The following is an 18,301-nucleotide window of genomic DNA, read 5'->3' on the forward strand; positions in this document are numbered from 1 at the left end:
ATCCTCTTTGGTGCTTGTTTTGCTCATGTCTTCCCTTTTTAGACCCGGGCTGGTCTCCCCACTCTGTCTCTGTGTTTGTTTTAGATGGTCCTCCTTTTGGATCCCACCTCTCAAAGATGAACAGTTTAGGTTGATTGGTGACTCAAATGGATCTCAGATGAAAGGATGTATGGGAGATTATTCTAACCCAAATTAAATGTATTCCAACGTTTTAACTACACTGCAATGTACTGCACATGCAGGTGGGGAATTTAGTTTTGGCACGGTGTTCTCGTGTCGTTTTAAAAAAGATCAAGCAAACGATTCATTGCTTCTCACTGCAGCATGCAGTTTTTGTGCCAATATAAAATGCGATACAAGACCACGTTGCATTTTTGTTACAGACCAGAGATCGCGTCTCCTCTACTGAAAGCAAAGTCCGGCGTATTGCACTTTGCTTAGCAGTTGTTCCGAGTGGATTGCATTCCGCTTCAAGAGCGCACGTTAATCAGATCAAAACCAAATGTAATCAAAAGGGTGGAGTTATAAATTGATAGATTTTTATCAGGGGTGCCCACACCTTTACACAGCACTGGAACTACATGTGGGATGACATTATCAGGTATTGTATGACCTGTCGGTCAGGACTATCAGAAGAACAGTACGCCTCATACCCCAAGTGTTGATGTCCCTTGTCCCACATTAAGACACTGATTGGTCATTTGGTATCTTGCAGTGTTGGCCTGATTAAGATGTGAATGTTTGATGGTTCGGCTCAATAAAGACGTGACGGATTACTTTTGGTGGTGTGTCATTAGCTTTAAGTGGACTGTGTTGGACTAAGCTTCTGACTTGTGTAGAGGAAGATTTTATGACCAATCCGGATTAGAAATGAGGACATTAGAGGGTCAGCTCAAGTTGAACGGTTGGGAGACAAAGTCAGAGAGGCGAGATTGTGTTGGTTTAGACAAGTGCAGAGAAGAGATGCTGGTGATAGAGCAGGAGAAGAGGAAGGTCTAAGAGAAGGTTTATGGATGTGCTGAGAGAGGACATGCAGGTGATGGATATGACAGAGCAACATGACAAGGACAGGAAGATATGGAAGAAGATGATCCGCTGTGGTGACCCTAACAGGAGCAGACGGAAGAAGGAGAGCAGAAAAGCAGGTCATTCCAAAGGGTTCACGTGCTTTTTCTTTGCAGTGTAAATGCTGGTCGATGGTCTCTGTGTGGGTGAGGCTCTCTTTGAATTGTCACCTCATCTACTCAGACTCACACTTTTGTTATTATTTCCCCGTTGTCACAGCAGCTGATGGAAATCTCCGTCCAGCAGGCACGTGAGTCACATATATGGCTTTGTGCCAGGGTCATGTGTGCCTTCACACTGGACGAGTTTGATGGCCTGACTCACGGCTGTGTGCTGCCACCCACGTTGGAGACGGCTGCTCAGTCACCCTTTGGCCTCTTGGAATTCGCAAATCTTTTGGATTTAACAATTTTTGCTCCTTTCCTCTCTCCCAGTCCAGCTGTTACAAAATTAGAAGACCCGTCCTCTCCATTTAAACTGTCTGACTAATCACAAGTGGAGCTGCTGCCATTACTTCTAGAGGGTGTGTCAGGCATGCCTGTCAGAGGATCATTGGCTGGGCTCTCCTGAGGCATGCAGTACCACCCTGGAACGAGAGGGGACGCCAATGTTAACGGTCTTGTTCTCCCTCCCCACCCCATGCACGTGGGGGCAACTGAGCCAGAAAAGCCCCACCCTTTCCGGTCCAGATGATATCAGACGTTTCCAGAAGTTGGACCCGAGTGCCCGAGCAACTGGAGTCCCCCCCCCCCCCCCAAAGCCTGACCCTTTTTGTATTTTGACGCCACTACTAGGTGGAACTTGCGCTGCTTGCCTGTGATTGTGTTTGAGTGTCACCATCTGCCTGTTGATTTATTTTATCTTTCTGCTTATTAAATGTATTTTGGACTCGTTCTGCCTCTGTCACTCGTGCCACAGGTGACTCACTTGTAGCGGCAATGACTTGTTGAAAGTCCTACAGAACAGTTGTAGATTCAATGGGCTGTTGTATATGACACTTACTATACAGTCGCACGACCCTAAAGCATTGCTACAGTTTGAGCACTAGCATGGCATGTGAGTCAGCGGTGGGATTGAATTAGCAGGTTGGCGAAAGATGAAAAAAGCAGCAGTTGTCACATGATTAGTTAATTATGTCATTAGTTTATGTATGGATATCAATTCATTCAAAGAGTCTATAAATGAATGGTGAGAAGAGAACAAAAGAGTTTGGTAGAATGTGGGAGAAGAAGCGTTGGGAAAATTGACAGGGAGAAACTCCCCAGCAGATAAACTAGTGGTGGTGGAAGGAGGGGTACAAGGAGCACTGCAGGCCAAAAAGTCTGTAAAGAGATGGTGGGAAGGAACAGGAATAGAAAAAGGGGGGAAGGAATGAATGGAAAGAGAGCTAAAGTGCAAATACAGTGTGAGGCGTGTAGGGAACTGGAGAAAAAGACGTTAAGAATTGTAAAGGCTTGAGACAATTCAACAGGAGAAGTTACCCAAATCAAACGGGTAAAGAGCAGAAGGAGACATGTGGTAAACTGTAAAAGTATGGAAGGCATCCTCAGAGGAATGTCCAAGGGTACAGTTCAAACAAGGTGTACCAAATGAGGGTGTAACAGAGATAAGTAGTGAAGAAGTCAAAAAGTTCTTTGGAAAGAATGGGAAGTCACCGGGACTAGATGGGATACCCACTGAAGCCTGAAAGAAATGGGTGGGCTGGGAGGTGAAGAAGAGATTTGTTATGGGAGCCAATGTCAGAGGTGTACTGTGAAGGGCAAATGCCAAATCAGTGGAGAAATAGTTCGATTGTGCCCTTTATATAAGGAGAAGGGTGACATATGTGATTGTGGAAATTCTACGGGTATAAAGCTGATGTCACACAAGGTGAAATTAAGAAAGGGGATAACAGATAAAAGTCTGACAATGGAGATGCCGAAATGGGAAGAACAGTTGGCATTTATGCCAGGGAAAGGTACAACAGATGCAATTCTCACCTTGTGACAAATTATGGAAAAATCTAGAAAGGAAGAGAAAGGACTGAACATGTCATTGATAGATTTCTACAGTAGAGAAATGTGGAGTTGTATATGAGCATAGTGAAGGATGTGTATTAACTAAATTGCGTTCTAACAGTAAAAATCATAATTGACAACACTTACATGCAAGGGAGAAGTAATGGAGGAATGACAGACGGATTTGCAGTAGTCTCGCTGAGCCAGACCTCTAATGTGTACGTCTGGAGACGACCAGGAGTGAAGTGTGCTTAAAAGTGGGTGGGGACAATTAAACGGCTCACTGAGTGCCACGTACCTAAACCAATCCAATGTCTCATGAAGGCGGTGCTAAAATTAGGGGTGGGGACTTTGAACTGCAAAGATCAGAGGGGCTCTCGTTAACCTGGACTGACAGCCAGCAAGCATCTGATTATGATGAACCGTCGCCAGTCGAAAAGTCTCCTTAAAAAAAGACCCCCTTTCTACAAATAACTGGGGAGAGCACACCGCGTGTGTTGAAAATAAACCTAACCTACTACAAGGGACGAAGTTTTCTGTCTGATCAGGTTATACTGGCATTCAAGACATCAACGGCCGAGTGGTAATCGTGAATGTTGTGTGGTGTTCAGTTACGACGGTGGTGTAGGAGCCCACGTAAAGCTGAAAGAATTGCCGGCTTTGTTTATGAAAATATGAATTGAAAAAAATTGGCATTTGAGGTCAGTGGTGTGTGACACCTCGTCAAAAGGAAATCGTTTTATCGCATATTCCTGGTACCGTTTTTCTCGGGGTGAGGATATCTTTCTGTGAATTCTTACATAAATAGAGAAGAAAATTCAAACAAAGCCAACCACAAGGCATAAAAAGTTGACTGTGATTTGATTGTTCGAGAGGAAATCACAACCTGAGGTGGCGTGGACAGCTGGTCCAGCATGGGTCCATTTCATATTGATTTTTTTTTTTTTGGTCAAAAATGACTTGTATAAACAATTTTATAATGTGTGTGTAATCTCAAGACGCAGGTCTGTACTCCATACTCTTGGGGGTATTTGGTACGTTTTTAAGCCTTTAATTGCCAACTGCTCAGTTAGCCTCTATAGTAAAGCGCCAGTGTGGACAAGATTTTATTTTTTTAATTTTTAGAAAACGCTTCACTTTACAACACAGTTTTGAATGGCAAATGCTTCCAAACCATGTGTGAGAAGAAATAACTCTTGACTTTGAACTTATCCTTTAAGATTGGTTGTAGAAAGACAGAAAATCTACAGTTGAAATCTACGGTTTCTATCCACTTATGGTGAATTCTTTAAACCTCCCTTTATAAGCCCCCAAACCACACACACTAATTTTATACTAACAAACTATAAATTTGGCATATGGTTCAAGACATCTACTTTGTGCAGAGAAAGTCATTTTTTTCCAACAATGCACTCTGGTCCCAATCCAGGGGTTTGATGTGTGGTGGGTGCGTCAACGAGCTATCGGCGTGTGCTCTGAACCCCAGCTCGGAGTATTTCACGCTTTATTGACTACTCGCTGTCCCCTGCGGCTCCGCCCACGTAGTAGTGAAACAGGACAGTGAGGAGGGTCCTGCCCAGCTCCCCCCTCCCCTCAGGCCACAGCCCCTGTCTCAGATTAGCACAAATATAGCGCTCCTGCTAGCGAACTCTGATTCTTAACACAATGACGGAAGTCGCAAAATCAACCGGAATGTTCAAGCAAATTATAGAAAAAAAAAAAATCTAAATCCATTAAGTAGTTCGCTTGCTAAGCGGAGGTAAGGTACACCCGGAGGCTGCCGCGGGAGTGAGGAGGGCCCCTCCCCTCAGTCCACTGTGTGTCTCTCAGATTCGCGCAAATAAATCGGTACCACAAGCGAACTGTGATACACTAAGCAATGAGAGAAGTCGCAAAATCAACTGGAATCCATCCATCCATCCATTTTCCAACCCGCTGAATCCGAACACAGGGTCACGGGGGTCTGCTGGAGCCAATCCCAGCCAACACAGGGCACAAGGCAGGAACCAATCCCGGGCAGGGTGCCAACCCACCGCAGGACACACACACAAACACACCCACACACCAAGCACACACTAGGGCCAATTTAGAATCGCCAATCCACCTAACCAGCATGGCTTTGGACTGTGGGAGGAAACCCACGCAGACACGGGGAGAAACAACTGGAATGTTCAAGCAAATTCTACAAAAAAAGCAGATCTAAATCCGTGAAGTAGTTCTCTTGTGAAAAGCGGACACATACAGTAATCCCTCCTCCATCACGGGGGTTGCGTTCCAGAGCCACCCGCGAAATAAGAAAATCCGCGAAGTAGAAACCATATGTTTATATGGTTATTTTTATATTGTCATGCTTGGGTCACAGATTTGTGCAGAAACACAGGAGGTTGTAGAGAGACAGGAACGTTATTCAAATACTGCAAACAAACATTTGTCTCTTTTTCAAAAGTTTAAACTGTGCTCCATGACAAGACAGAGATGACAGTTCCGTCTCACAATTAAAAGAATGCAAACGTATCTTCCTCTTCAAAGGAGTGCGTGTCAGGAGCAGAGACTGTCATAAAGGCAGAGGAAAATCAATAGGGCTGTTTGGCTTTTAAGTATGCGAAGCACCGCGGCACAAAGCTGTTGAAGGCGGCAGCTCACACCCCCTCCGTCAGGAGCAGACAAAGAGAGAGAGAGAGAGACAGAGTTTGTTTTTCAATCAAAAATCAATACGTGCCCTTCGAGCTTTTAAGTATGCGAAGCACCGTGCAGCATGTCGTTTCAGGAAGCAGCTGCACAAAAGAGAGCAACGTGAAGATAATCTTTCAGCATTTTTAGACGAGCGTCCGTATCGTCTAGGTGTGCGAACAGCCCCCCTGCTCAATCCCCCTACGTCAGGATCAGAGAAAGTCAGCGCAAGACAGACAGAAAAGTAAGCCGGGTAGCTTCTCAGCCATCTGCCAATAGCGTCCCTTGTATGAAATCAACTGGGCAAACCAACTGAGGAAGCATGTACCAGAAATTAAAAGACCCATTGTCCGCAGAAACCCGCGAAGCAGCGAAAAATCTGCGATATATATTTAAATATGCTTACATATAAAATCCGCGATGGAGTGAAGCCGCGAAAGGCGAAGCGTCATATAGCGAGGGATCACTGTACACAGAGAGACATTTGATATAGTGGCAAGCGGCTGGGGGTGGTACCCAGCCAGGATGCCCAGAAGGACTGGAGGAGGGATTACGCCTCCTCCAGACCACAAGGGGCGACCGCCCTGGTGGCTTTGGGGACCACGGGAACAGAGCTTAGAAGCTCAAACCTATAGAGGCCCATGATCACAGCCAGGCCCTGGCCACACCCGGAGTGCTTCCGGGTGCACAGCCGGCACTTCTGTCACACCGGGGAGTGCCGGGAGGCACCTGGAGCACATCTGGGTGGGTTTAAAAGGGGCTGCCTCTCTTCATTCAATGGCTGGAGTCGGGAGAGTAGAAGGACAGAGCTTGGAGGAGAGGAGTGGAGGCGGACCTGGACTTTGGGGGAGTACTGGGCTGTGTGCTGTGTTTTCACTGTAAATAATGAATAAATGTGTGTTGGTGCTTGAACCATCGGTGTCTGCCTGTCTGTGTCCGGGCTCTTCCCCACTAATATATATATAAATAAATAATATATAGCTGTCCCCTGTGGCTCTGCCTGCGTAGTAGTATACAGGACAAACTTTAAAAATCAATAAACAAAAAGGTATCGCTAGCTAAGCGGAGGCAAATTACACTCCAAAACACAGAAGTAGATGGACTCCCCACTCCTAACGTCACGCTTCTCCCTCCCCTCGGCCCACAGCCTCTGTCTCAGATTAGTGTGAATATATCGCTCCTGCAAGCGAACTATGATACTCAATGTGCAAAATCAACCGGAATGTTCAAGCAAATTATAGAAAAAAAACCCGATCTAAATCCGTCAAGTCGTTCTCTCGTTCGCCAACTAAGCGGATGTACGATACACCCTGAGGCTGGCACGTGAGTGAGGAGGGCCCCTCTTTTCCCCTCCTCTCGGCCCATTGTGTTTCTCTCAGATTCACGCAAATAAATGGGTACTACAAGTGAACTCTGATACTTAGCGAAGTGAGGGAAGTCACAAAATCAACCGGAATGTTCAAGCAAATTATAGAAAAAAAAAAAAAAAACCTGATTTAAATCCGTCAAGTCGTTCTCTCGCGAACAGCAGAAAGACAGACAGATGGACGTTGGATTTTCTATACATATATATATATATATATATATATATATATATATATATATATATATATATATATATATAGAGAGAGAGAGAGATATATCACAATTCCAATGGGTTACAAGTTTAAACACATTCTGTTATCTGAGCCTTTAAACAGCATGGAAAATTCTAGAAAATGATGTCAAGCCTTTAGGCAATTAGCTTGTGACAGCCAATTAGCCTCATTGGAGTCAATTTGTGGATTAAGGCCTACCATCAAACTCACTGCCTCTTTGCTTGACATGATGGGAAAATCAAAAGAAATCCACCAAGACCTCTGGAAAAAAAAAATGGTGGACCTCCACAAATCTGTGAGAACAATTTCCAAACACCTGAAGGTTCCACATTCATCTGTCTAAACAGTAAAGCGGAAGTATAAATAACTTGGGATCCCACAGCCGTCCTACTGCTCAGGGAGGAGGCGCATTGTATCTCCTATAGATGAATGGACTTTGGCATGAAAAGTGCACATCAATCCCAACAACAGGAAAGGACCTTGTGAAGACGCTGGAGGACACAAGTAGACAAGTATCGATATCCACAGTAAAACAAGTCCGACATCGACATAACCTGAAAGGCTGCTCAGCAAGGAGGAAGCCACTGCTCCAAAGCTGCCCTAAAAAAGGCACACTTCAGTTTGCAGTGGCACATGGGGACAAAGAGCTTTATCCTCTGGTCTGATGACTCCACGATCAAACTGTCTGGCTATATTGACCATCGTTACATTTGGAGGAAAAAGGGTGAGGCCTGCAAGCCAAAGAACACCATCTCAACCGTCAAACACAAGAGTGGGAGCGTCATGTTGTGGGGGCAGCTGGTGGGACTGGTGCATATTATAAAATAGATGGCCTCATGAGGAAGGACAATGACCTGGACATGCACTGCAGCAACGTCTCAAGAGCTCAGCAAGGAAGTCGATGCTCAGTCACCAATGGGTCTTCCAAATGGACAGGGACCCCAAGTATTACCTCCTAAGGACCACTAGGTCAAGGTATTGGAGTGGCCGTCACAGAGCCCTGTGGTCAATCCGATAGTAAAAGTGTGAGAGCAAGGCGGCCTACACACCTGTCCCAGTTACACCAGTTCTGTCTGGAGCAATGGGACAAAATTCCAGGAACTTATTTGTAAGAAGTTCGAGGAAGGCGACCCAAAACGCTTTGCTCCAGTTAAACAAATTAAAGGCGATGCGACCAAATATTAACAATGTGTATGGAATCTTGTGACCCACTGGGATGGTGAGATGGTCAATAAAAAGTGAAACACTCGGGGGTCTGTGAACATTGTGGGTAATAATCACTTTGCCCTGACACAGATTAGACGTCTTAAACGATACGCCAAATTTATATCTCGTTAGTATAAAATCTGGGGTGGGGGGCTTAGAAAGTGAGTTTTAAAGAATTCACCCTTCTTGCCTTTAGGAGGCTCTTGAACCCGAACCGCCAATCGTCATAGACTGAGCCGAGCCGGGCAAGTGAGGACACACACATAGCAAGGGGTAGGTGCACAAAGTGAGAAGTGCGTTTATTAAAATCCAAACCAAACCGAGTTCAATGGCGCAATGATTCAAATGTTCTTTAATAAATAAATAAACCTTAACGTCCAAAGTGCTGAAGCAGAGCTTAAAATTAATTCAATACGTATGATCTATAAAACGGAGGTTAAAAATCCCAGGTAGGAGGCCATTACTTTAAAAACTCTCGAGCTCCGGTCCGTCCTTCTGAAAGCCGACGTCTCCCCAGTTTACCATCTGCAGATCCCGCAGCACCAGGAGACGACCTACCAACAGGAGTAGTCGCCCATCATTTCCTGGCTCGGGTCCCCAATGCCAGGCCTTAGCCACACATGCCCGTCTCCTGCCGCCAGTCCTTTGATGTCCGTGGGAGACGCCACATTAATGCGCCACCCCAACTCCCCTGCAGTGCTCAATAGGAGTGACCCCCTCTTCTAGTCCCCCATGACTCCCTGCCTTTTGTTCCTCCACACCGGCTCTCTTCGCCTACTCCTGCCTTTCCCTTTTTATTTCAGTTGACCTCCATTTATCTGTTTTTTCTTTCTCCACTTTGTCCCGTGCGGATTCCTTTTATCTGCTAGATTGGCATGGGTGTCATACGTTGCCACACTCTGAGGTGTGAATGTGCCACCTGACTGACGCTCACCTTCATGTGTGTGTGCAACTGATCAGCCAGGCACCCCAACCATCCCAGGAGTGAAACACACCCTCTCCCGACTGGAGCCTGCATGTCACGCGTTGCGATTATTCCAAATCTGTGCTATGCCACGGACCTTTCATCACACAGACTGGCACGTTCCTTGCTTGTGTAGGTTGTTTTCATTTTTGCCGGTTTTTTGAACCCAGAACTGAACTTGATGAAGGTCAGGACCTTGCAACCCAAGTGAACAGAATGACACGTTTCAGCCATGCTCATGTAATGACAAAGGTTTCTCTAATAACCAAATTAGCACTTAAATTGGTTTGATTATGAGTGAGCTAAGGGTGTTGACCACTGGGACACTGAAGGGAATGGCTGCTGAGGTGGGGCTTTGCTGTCCTGTCAGCCATTTTAGGTAGTAAGAGCCTTTAGAAACACCCGGCCAGTCGTAGCTGTGCTTTTATTGGCACTGGCACCCCAGCAGCTGGCATTGGCTTTATTCCCTAACCGAGCAGGGAGGCCATTAGAATGGATGGTCAGAAGGGATTTCCCTTTTTCCATGCAGGAGCCTGTTGGGGTCAGACAGTGGGGGTGGAGGGGCTTCCCAACTGGGATTGTTTGTATTAAACTGGGACACAAATGTGACTGAAGAATAAAGATGATGGTTAAAGGTGCGTTTTTTTTAAATCCGTGGTAAGACCAGCAAGAATGTATGGAGCTGAGACACGGCCAATGAAGGGAGTGCAGGAGAAGAAGTTGGATGTGGCAGAAGTGAGGATGTGGAGATACAGAAAAAGACAGAATAAGAAATGAGACAATCAGGGGTCCACCAACAGTGGGAGAGACAGCTAAGAAAGTGGGAGACAGTAAGTGGAAGAGGCGAGGAGAGACGAGGAATATGTGAGCGTAAGAGTGATGGACAAGGAAGTACAGGGGGAGAGAAAAAGAAAGGGGATGGATAAAGCAAAAGAAGATCTGAAGGATGAGGGTCTGACTGGAGAGGAGAGGCACAGGACTGAGCGGTATGGAGAAGACTGGCCGGTCACATCGACACAACGTAGAAGAGGGAAAAGATGATGATGATGAAAAAGAAGAAGATCATCGTCTTGACCAGAGTTGGTTTCTGCTGTAAACCTGCTGGCCATATTAACAGAGTCTAGTCCAGTCCTAAGGCTTCACGTACCTCAATGTCCACCGGTCTACTTCCAACAAGTGCCAACTGGACTGCAGGTAGCTGCCCTTGCCTCACTGTCCTCTCTTCTACTCCCATTACTGCTCTACTCCTGCTGTCAACAGCTCTCATATTAGTGCCCACCAGTCTGACTCTGCCCTCAGGTGCCTGCATGAAGAATGGAGGGCAGACATATGGCCCACTGTACTGACTGTAGCTGCCCCTGCCTCACTGGTCTGATCTCATCATTGCTCTTGTCTCACTGTCTGCAGGTGCCAGTTAACACTCTCAGAGGAAGGCTTATGGACCCCAGTATTGACACCACCTATGCATGCCTCACTGGTCTAATCCCAGAACTGCTTCTGGCTTGTATGCCCACCAGTCTGACCCTCAGCTACCTGCTAGGATAATGGAGGTGGGCACAGGACCTACAACACTAACTGTAACTGCACTTAGCTCACTGGTCTGATCCTTTAACTGTCCTTATCTCAATATCCACCAGCCTGCCATGTATCTGTCCACAGGTGCCAAATGCGGCTTTTGAAGGACAGTTCATGGAGCACAGCACTGCCACCAGCTACTCTAGCCTCCCTGCCCACTGCCCACTGGTCTAATCTCTTTACTCTTCCCCTGTCTCACTGCCCACCAGTCTGACCCTCATGTGCCTGCTAGGATGCTGGAGGGCAGGCTTAAGGACCACTGCACTGACTGTAGTTGGACTTGCTTAGGTGGTCTAATAATCCGATTAATGTCCTTATCTCACTGTCTACCAGCCTACCCCCAGTGCCAATTATCTTAACACAAGTGCCAGCTGGAAAAGTGCTATATAAATGGAATGAATGAATCATGAAGGACCACAACAATGACTGCAGCTGGACTTGTCTAATCCCATCACATCAAGGTCCTTTCTCACTGTCCACCAGCCTGAACACGGTGGTGCTTATCTATCCACAAGTGCCAGCCAAGGTGATCAAAGGCAGGCTTAATGACCTCAATATTGGCACCAGCCACCTTGGCTCACTGCCCACGGGTCTAATCCCAGTACTGCTTCTCACTTGTATGCCCACCACTCTGACCCTCAGGTGCCTACTAAGATAATGGTAGGGTGGGCACAGGGCCCACAACACTGACTGTAACTGCACTTACCTCACTGCCCACTGACCTGATCCCTTAACTGTCCTTATCTCACTGCCCACTGACCTGACCGTAGTGGCGCTTATCTATGCACAAGTGCCAACTAAGGCAATTACTCATTACTGTTCCTGTCTCACTGCCCACCAGTCTGACCCTCAAGTGTCTGCTAGGATGCTGGAGGGCAGGCTTTGAGACCACCGCACTAACTGTAGTTGGACTTGCCTTGGTGGTCTAATAATTCGATCCCTGTCCACCAGCACTAACCCTTGTGCCAGCTGGAGGGCAGGCTGAAAGACCATTACAACTGATTATTGCTGGACTTGCCTCTGGTCACTGTCTTCATCCCACTGTCCACCAGCCAGTCCATAGTGGTGCTTATGTATCCACTAAGCCAATCGAAGGCAGGCTTAAGCTTAAAGACCCCAGTATTGGCACCAGCCTCACTGTCCCAAGCCTGACAAGGGCTGACTTAGGGGGCCACTCTGCTCTTACCTCAGTGTCCACCATCTTGACCAACTGAACTGCACTGCTTCCCTCATCGCTCGCTTTGTGCCTTGAGCCCGCTGCTGTTCAGCCAGGCTCTGGAGTAACAGGCGTGTTTGAAAGGTTCCGTCCACACTCCTGACCCCAGGACAGCCCCTCACCTCAGTGCCCACTGCTTTGAATTCGGGAGAAGCCTAGAGACTCTTCCGTTAGGTGAACTTTCATTTGTAAACGGCACTCTGACCGAGTAACGATGACACATCAGCCAGCGCGCTGCTGCCTCATCCCGTTAGCCTTCTATCGCTTGTCTCTGAAGCCGATTTGCGCCTGCGCGTTGCGTTACTCCTACACGCGCGCTCATTCCTCCTCCTCCTTCCCCACTGGTCTAACGCGCTACGTCACAGCGCCCCTTGGCGTCGGGTGGAAGTCTGTGCGCGTACCCCGCCGACGCGACGCCGTTTCCGAGCCTCGTGATGCGGACGGGGCGCCGCTCAGCTCAGTGCTCTCCGTTTGAGTCGCCGTACCGCCGCTGCTGCTCTTCGTTTACTTTTGACCTTTTCTGTTTATCAAAGTGTTATTCAGAGGGGGGTTTCTGGAGAACTGCCTCGTATACTTAGGTCGCCACTCGATGTCGTTCGCCCCTCTTCCTCTAGATGCCCATCTTTTGTGAAGGTAAGTGTCCCTCTGGCGTCATTTCGTGTTTTTTTTCCGTTTTTTTTCTCTTAACCTATCGGAGGTCTCGTGAAAGCTAGGCGGGCCTCGATGTCGAGGCCTCCGCGTCCCTCGTAACTGGAGCGTCGCGGTTTGGTGGGGAAAGTGCAGGCCTCGCTGGCGTGGAGGGCCACGCAAAGTGGACGAGAAGGATTTGGGACGCGCGGCGGTGTCGTGCAGGCCAGCCCGCTGGCAGGCCTGTCCCTGTGGAGCTCGGCGAGGCGAGCGACGAGCTTAAGAGTAGTGTGTGTGGGTGGACGGACGGGGGGTCGGTCGGACGGCTGGATGGCTTCGAAGTTGACGCTTTGTTTTTGTTCCGCCTAGCCGACCTGCAGTCCCGGGACAGCGGCGCGTGCCCTCTCAGTTTGTCTGCCGTTGTCCTCGGCCGGTTCTGCCGGTCATCTTTGTACTTTGGTAGGCCGGAGAACTTTGGAGGGCAGCGGGTTTGTTGAGGACTCGTCGCCCACCTTTTTGTGTTTCCCGTTATGTGTTAAAGTGGTCTGTTTGAGAGGAGCGGAGGGGGTGTCCCGTCCGGCCATTCCGTTCAGGGTGCCCCCCCCCCCCCCAGTCGGTTTAGGGCCTTGGGGGGCCGCCCAGCTGGACGGGACGCCGATATTCAGCTGAACACAAAAGGTTTATTTATTTTAATTAAAATCCGCACATCCCTCCCTTTTTAAGGTTTTGTTTTCGGGAATGTGCCACCCCATAACACTTCTTCAGTTTGGTGTATGAGGACCACCAGGCAGGAGCCCCCCTTGGATTAGATGTTAATCCATCACTCCCTCACACCAGGCCAGTTTAGTTGCAGTGTGGACACCGGGGGTCAGCGCCCCTCCTGAGCTGTAGGCAGGTTAGAGACCCCAAATGTTGGAGTTTGAGATTATGATGGCTTTCGGTGTTGGGGTCTTCAATCAATTTTTGATTTATGTTTGGAATTGGATCATCATGTGTGCCCAAATGTTTAATCGAAGACCTTTGGTTTTCTCAAACTCAGTTTGGTTTGGTGGTCCAAAGTTAAGTGAATTTGGGGTCGGGAGGGGGGGTCCTGATGAACCCTTCATGAATTTAGGAGCCCCCCCTTTTAAAATGTCTGGTAAATTGTGAATCTGTGTGTGGTGACGCAGTTTCACACTGAAGGTCTGGCCGAGTCACTGTGTGTCTGTATGAAGCACCTCAGTAACCCCAATGACACAATAAGTGGACCCTCAGCCTCACGTCTGGTGGGCAGCCCCCCTAAGGTGTTGGCTTCCGGAGCCCCCTTGGACTCGATGTTAACCCACCGCTCTGACCAGTCACACCAGGCCAGTTTAGCAACAGGGTGCTGTGGACAAAGGCTGTAGGGATTTGCGTTAGGGTCCGGTGCACATCCAGCCCTGCAGGTGGCAGACTAGAGACCCCGATTGTGGGGATGTGAGAAATAACGGATTCAGTTTTGGGGCTGAAAAAGAGTGCAGGCAGGGTGAAGTGGGTGGAGAAGAGTGTCAGGAGTGATTGGTGACAGACGGGTATCAGCAAGAGTGACAGAGAAGGTCTACAGGACGGCAGTGAGACCAGCTGTGTTATATGGGCTGGAGACGGTGGCACAGGAGACAGAGCTGGAGGTGACAGAGTTAAAGATATTAAGATTTGCATTGGGTGTGACGAGGATGGACAGGATTAGAAATGAGGACATTAGAGGGTCGGCTCAGGTTGGGAGAAAAAGTCAGAGAGGCGAGATGGCGTTGGTTTGGACATGAGGAAGAGGAGAGATGAGGGGTATAATGAGAGAAGGGTGCTAAGGATAGAGCTGCCAGGCAAGAGGAGAAGAGGAAGGCCTGAGAGAAGGTTTATGGATGTGGTGAGAGAGGACATGCAGGCGATGGGTGTGACAGAACAAGATGATGAGGACAGAAAGATCTGGAAGAAGATGATCTGCTGTGGCAACTCCTAATGGGCGCAGCCGAAAGAAGATGATTATTTTTGGGGGGCTTCACTTTCTGAGCTGCATGTGCCAGTAGGCCTAGTCTGGATCTTTGGCTTTTTTCAAACTCATTTGGGTTTGCTGGCCCACAAGTGAGGGGGTGCTGACGAGCCCTCAATGAAATGAGGAGACCCCTAAATTGTGAGGTACTGCTGTACCATTCCAAGGGTCTGACAGTGTCGGCATGTATCCATCCAAAGCAAATGGAAAAGTAAAAAGTGCGTCTGGTGGTCAGCACCTTTAAAGGTGTTGGCTTCTGGAGACCACCAGGCAGGTGCCCACCCTGGACTGGATGTTAATCCCTCGCCCCCTCCCCTGCTCACACAGTTTAGTAGCACTGTGGGCACAGGCAGCAGGCAGTTGCACTGGGGTCCAGCCCTTAGGTCAGGGGTGTTCAAGTCCAGTCCTGGTGGGCCGCAGTGGCTGCAGGTTTTCATTCTAACCCTTCTCCTAATCAGTTTTCACTGCTAATGAGCTCCTTTTCACTTCATTTTAATGGCCGTTTTTAAGGATTCAGTCCTCCTGAATTACACAGAAATGAGCCAACAGATGACCAGCTAAACTGGAACATCAAACTCCAACCAGTCTCTTCATGAGGAGCCCAGTCTTGCTGTTGATTAAAGCCGTTATTGAATACCACGACTTGTTGCCGCTCTCATTTTGCTGTTGATGTTATGTTTTTTTTTTTTTTTTTTCTAAGACCACCATCAAGATGTTTGGGTGACCTGAGCAGACCAATGTGACTGGGACCGTCACCTTTCTTTATTTTCATGTGTGAGCTGGTCATGTGGCAGCTCGTTTTGTGTCTCATTATTGTTTGGCTGCTCATTAAGGTGAAACGAAACAACTAAGGGGGTCCGAGTCACGTCAGTTAAACTGAAGGCAAAACAAGTGAATCGGCAGCAAAAACGGCTCGCTGATTAAGAAGATGGTTAGAATGAAAACCTGCAGCCTTTCTATCTATCTGTTACTTATGTGGGGCCTTCCTATATTGGGATATGAGACACGACGACCTTCAGTGTTGGGGTCTTAACATCAAATTTGAAACCATGTTTAGTGTGTGCTCAGAGGTTTTCTCAAACTCTTTTGGGTTTGGTGGTCCAAATTGAAGGGACTGTGGGGTCAGAGAGAGAGTGTGCTGAAGAACCCTTAATGAAACAAGAAGACCCCTACATTGTGAGGCTGCAGCTGGTGATGCCGTTTCACACCAAACATTTGGCAGTGTCAGTGTGTAGCCATCCAAAGCAAATTGAAAAAGTAAGAAGTGGACCCCCGGGCTTCTGTCTGGTGGTCGACCCTCCTAAGGTGTTGGCTTCTGGAGACCACCAGGCAGAAGCCAACCTTGGACTGGATGTTCGTCGTCGTCTCCTGCCACTCTCACCAGGTCAGCTCAGTAGCACTGTGGGTAAAGGCGTCAGGAATTAGCTCCCTGGGGTCCCGCGCACATCCAGCCCTGTAGGCAGTGGGCAGGCTGGAGACCCCCAGACTTGTCTGTATAGTGCCTTTACTGTTAAACCTTCCCATTTAGTGCCTTTTCTGCCTGTCTGTCTTTTTGTTTATATGGTGCCTTCCCTATGTTGGGAAGCCTTCAGTGTCGGGGGTCTTAATGTCAGTTTGTGACCCCTGTGTGGAGTTGGCTCATCATGTGTACTCCAATGTTTATTCCGAGGTGTTTGGTTTTCTCAAAGCTCATTTAGGTTTGGTCAGTTTGCTGGTCCAGAGTTAAGAGAATTTGGGTCAGCGGCAGAAAGAGGGGTGAGATAAATCTGAGCAAGGGCTATGAGCCCATGATGAAACAAAGAGACCCCCCTTTTAAAAGGATGCTAAATTGTGAAGCTGTGCTTGTGTTTCTCACCAAGAGTCTGCCCATGTCGATGTGCATCTGTGTGAAGCCACTGGGTAACCGCACTGAAGTATTAGATGGAGCGTCAGGCCTTGCGACTGATGCTCAGGACCCCTGAAGTGTTGGTTTCTGGAGACCACCAGGTGGGAGCCCTCCTTGCACCAGATGTTAGTCCATGGCTCACTCCACTCACACCATGCCTGTTTAGTATTGGTGAATTGGCACCAGGGTCCTGCACACATCCTGCCCTGTAGGTGGCACATGGGCCATAGACCCTCCAGCGTTGGGGTATGTGATGCAGCGGCCTTCAGTCTTGGGGTCTTAAGTTCATTTTTAAAGAATGTGTGGCCCTATAATTTTAGTCCATGGTCTTGAGTTTCTCAGACTTGTTGGGGTGGCTCAAAGTTAAGGGAGTTTAGATCAGAGAGTGGTGGGCTGTAACCCATCAAGGCCGACAAGCCCTCAGTACAATACAATTTATTTTTGTATAGTAGCCCAAAAATCGCACAAGAAGTGCTGCAATGGGCTTTAACAGGCCCGGCCTCTTGACAGACAGCCCCCCAGCCTTGACCCTCTAAGAGGACAAGGAAAAACTCCCAAAAAACCCTGGTAGGGCAAAGCAAAACTGAAGAAACCTCGGAAAGGGCAGTTCAGAGGGAGACCCCTTTTCAGGTAGGGTGGGTGTCAAAAAAAAAAAAAAAAAAAAAAGGGGGGTCAATACAATAGATCTAGCGGGTTGGAAAATGACTGACTGACAATACAAATCGAATTAATGAAACAAAGATACCCCTACAATGAACACTAAGTTGTGAAGCAGCGTGTGGTGGTGCTGTTTCACACTGAGGGTCTGGCGCTCTCCGTGTGCGCCTGTGTGAAACAGGTGGGTAACTGAGGGTTGAAAAGTTAAGAGTGAGCGCTTGGGGCACCTAAGGTGTTATCTTCTTGTCAGCGATTCTTCTCTTGTGTGTCACACACTCGGCCTGAACACAAGTCTAATTACCTGGTGACGCCTCCTCACCATAACAATACAACAAAAGCTCTCAAGACGGCTCTCTGTTTGTACACAATGGACGCCGCGTAACGACTCCTCGGACATTTAGAGGTGGAAGTGGCCTGCGGCAACAAGGAAACGGGAACAGCAGCTGAGCGCTCAGAGTCAGGAACTTTTGAGTTAAGTGAATGGTGGACAGTTCAGCAGGCAGGGTGGTTGGTGATGAGGGGGGCAAGGAAGAACAAAAAAAATCACAAAACATGCAGTGAGGTCTTTGATTTAGGATTTCAAAAGCGCGTGAAAGAACCTCAAGATGGTGAGCAAATAAGCGAGTCTGTGTGGGCCGTCAGTGAGGGGCAGGTACACCTCTGGAAAGAAATGAAGTACTAGCAGCTTGTCTGCCTGAGATGTAGCGCCTTTCTTATCTGTGTCAAGGTGGAGAAGCACCGCGCTGTCTGTCTTATCTATCTCTCTATAAATGATGCTACCTAATATTTATATAGATATGTAAGGCACTATATTATTTAGGTAGAAGGACAGATTG

General features: G+C 47.9%; 1 protein-coding gene across 10 annotated transcripts in view; it reads left to right on the top strand.

Annotated features, from left to right (window-relative positions):
* The first annotated feature begins 12,689 nt into the window (after positions 1-12,689).
* hectd1 (HECT domain containing 1) overlaps positions 12,690-18,301 on the top strand; it is a 98,541-nt gene continuing 92,929 nt past the window's right edge. For 6 of the 10 annotated variants that reach the window (XM_028821350.2, XM_028821351.2, XM_028821345.2 and 3 more), the window contains exon 1: positions 12,691-12,924. The gene's annotated coding sequence lies outside the window, so the exon portion shown is untranslated. Of the gene's footprint in view, positions 12,925-18,301 lie in introns of all 10 variants that reach the window. The other 4 variants (XM_028821341.2, XM_028821346.2, XM_051919997.1 and 1 more) reach the window with 1 other exon arrangement.

This window comes from Erpetoichthys calabaricus, chromosome 16, assembly GCF_900747795.2.
Source record: "Erpetoichthys calabaricus chromosome 16, fErpCal1.3, whole genome shotgun sequence".
In the NCBI taxonomy this organism is placed as follows: domain Eukaryota; kingdom Metazoa; phylum Chordata; class Cladistia; order Polypteriformes; family Polypteridae; genus Erpetoichthys; species Erpetoichthys calabaricus.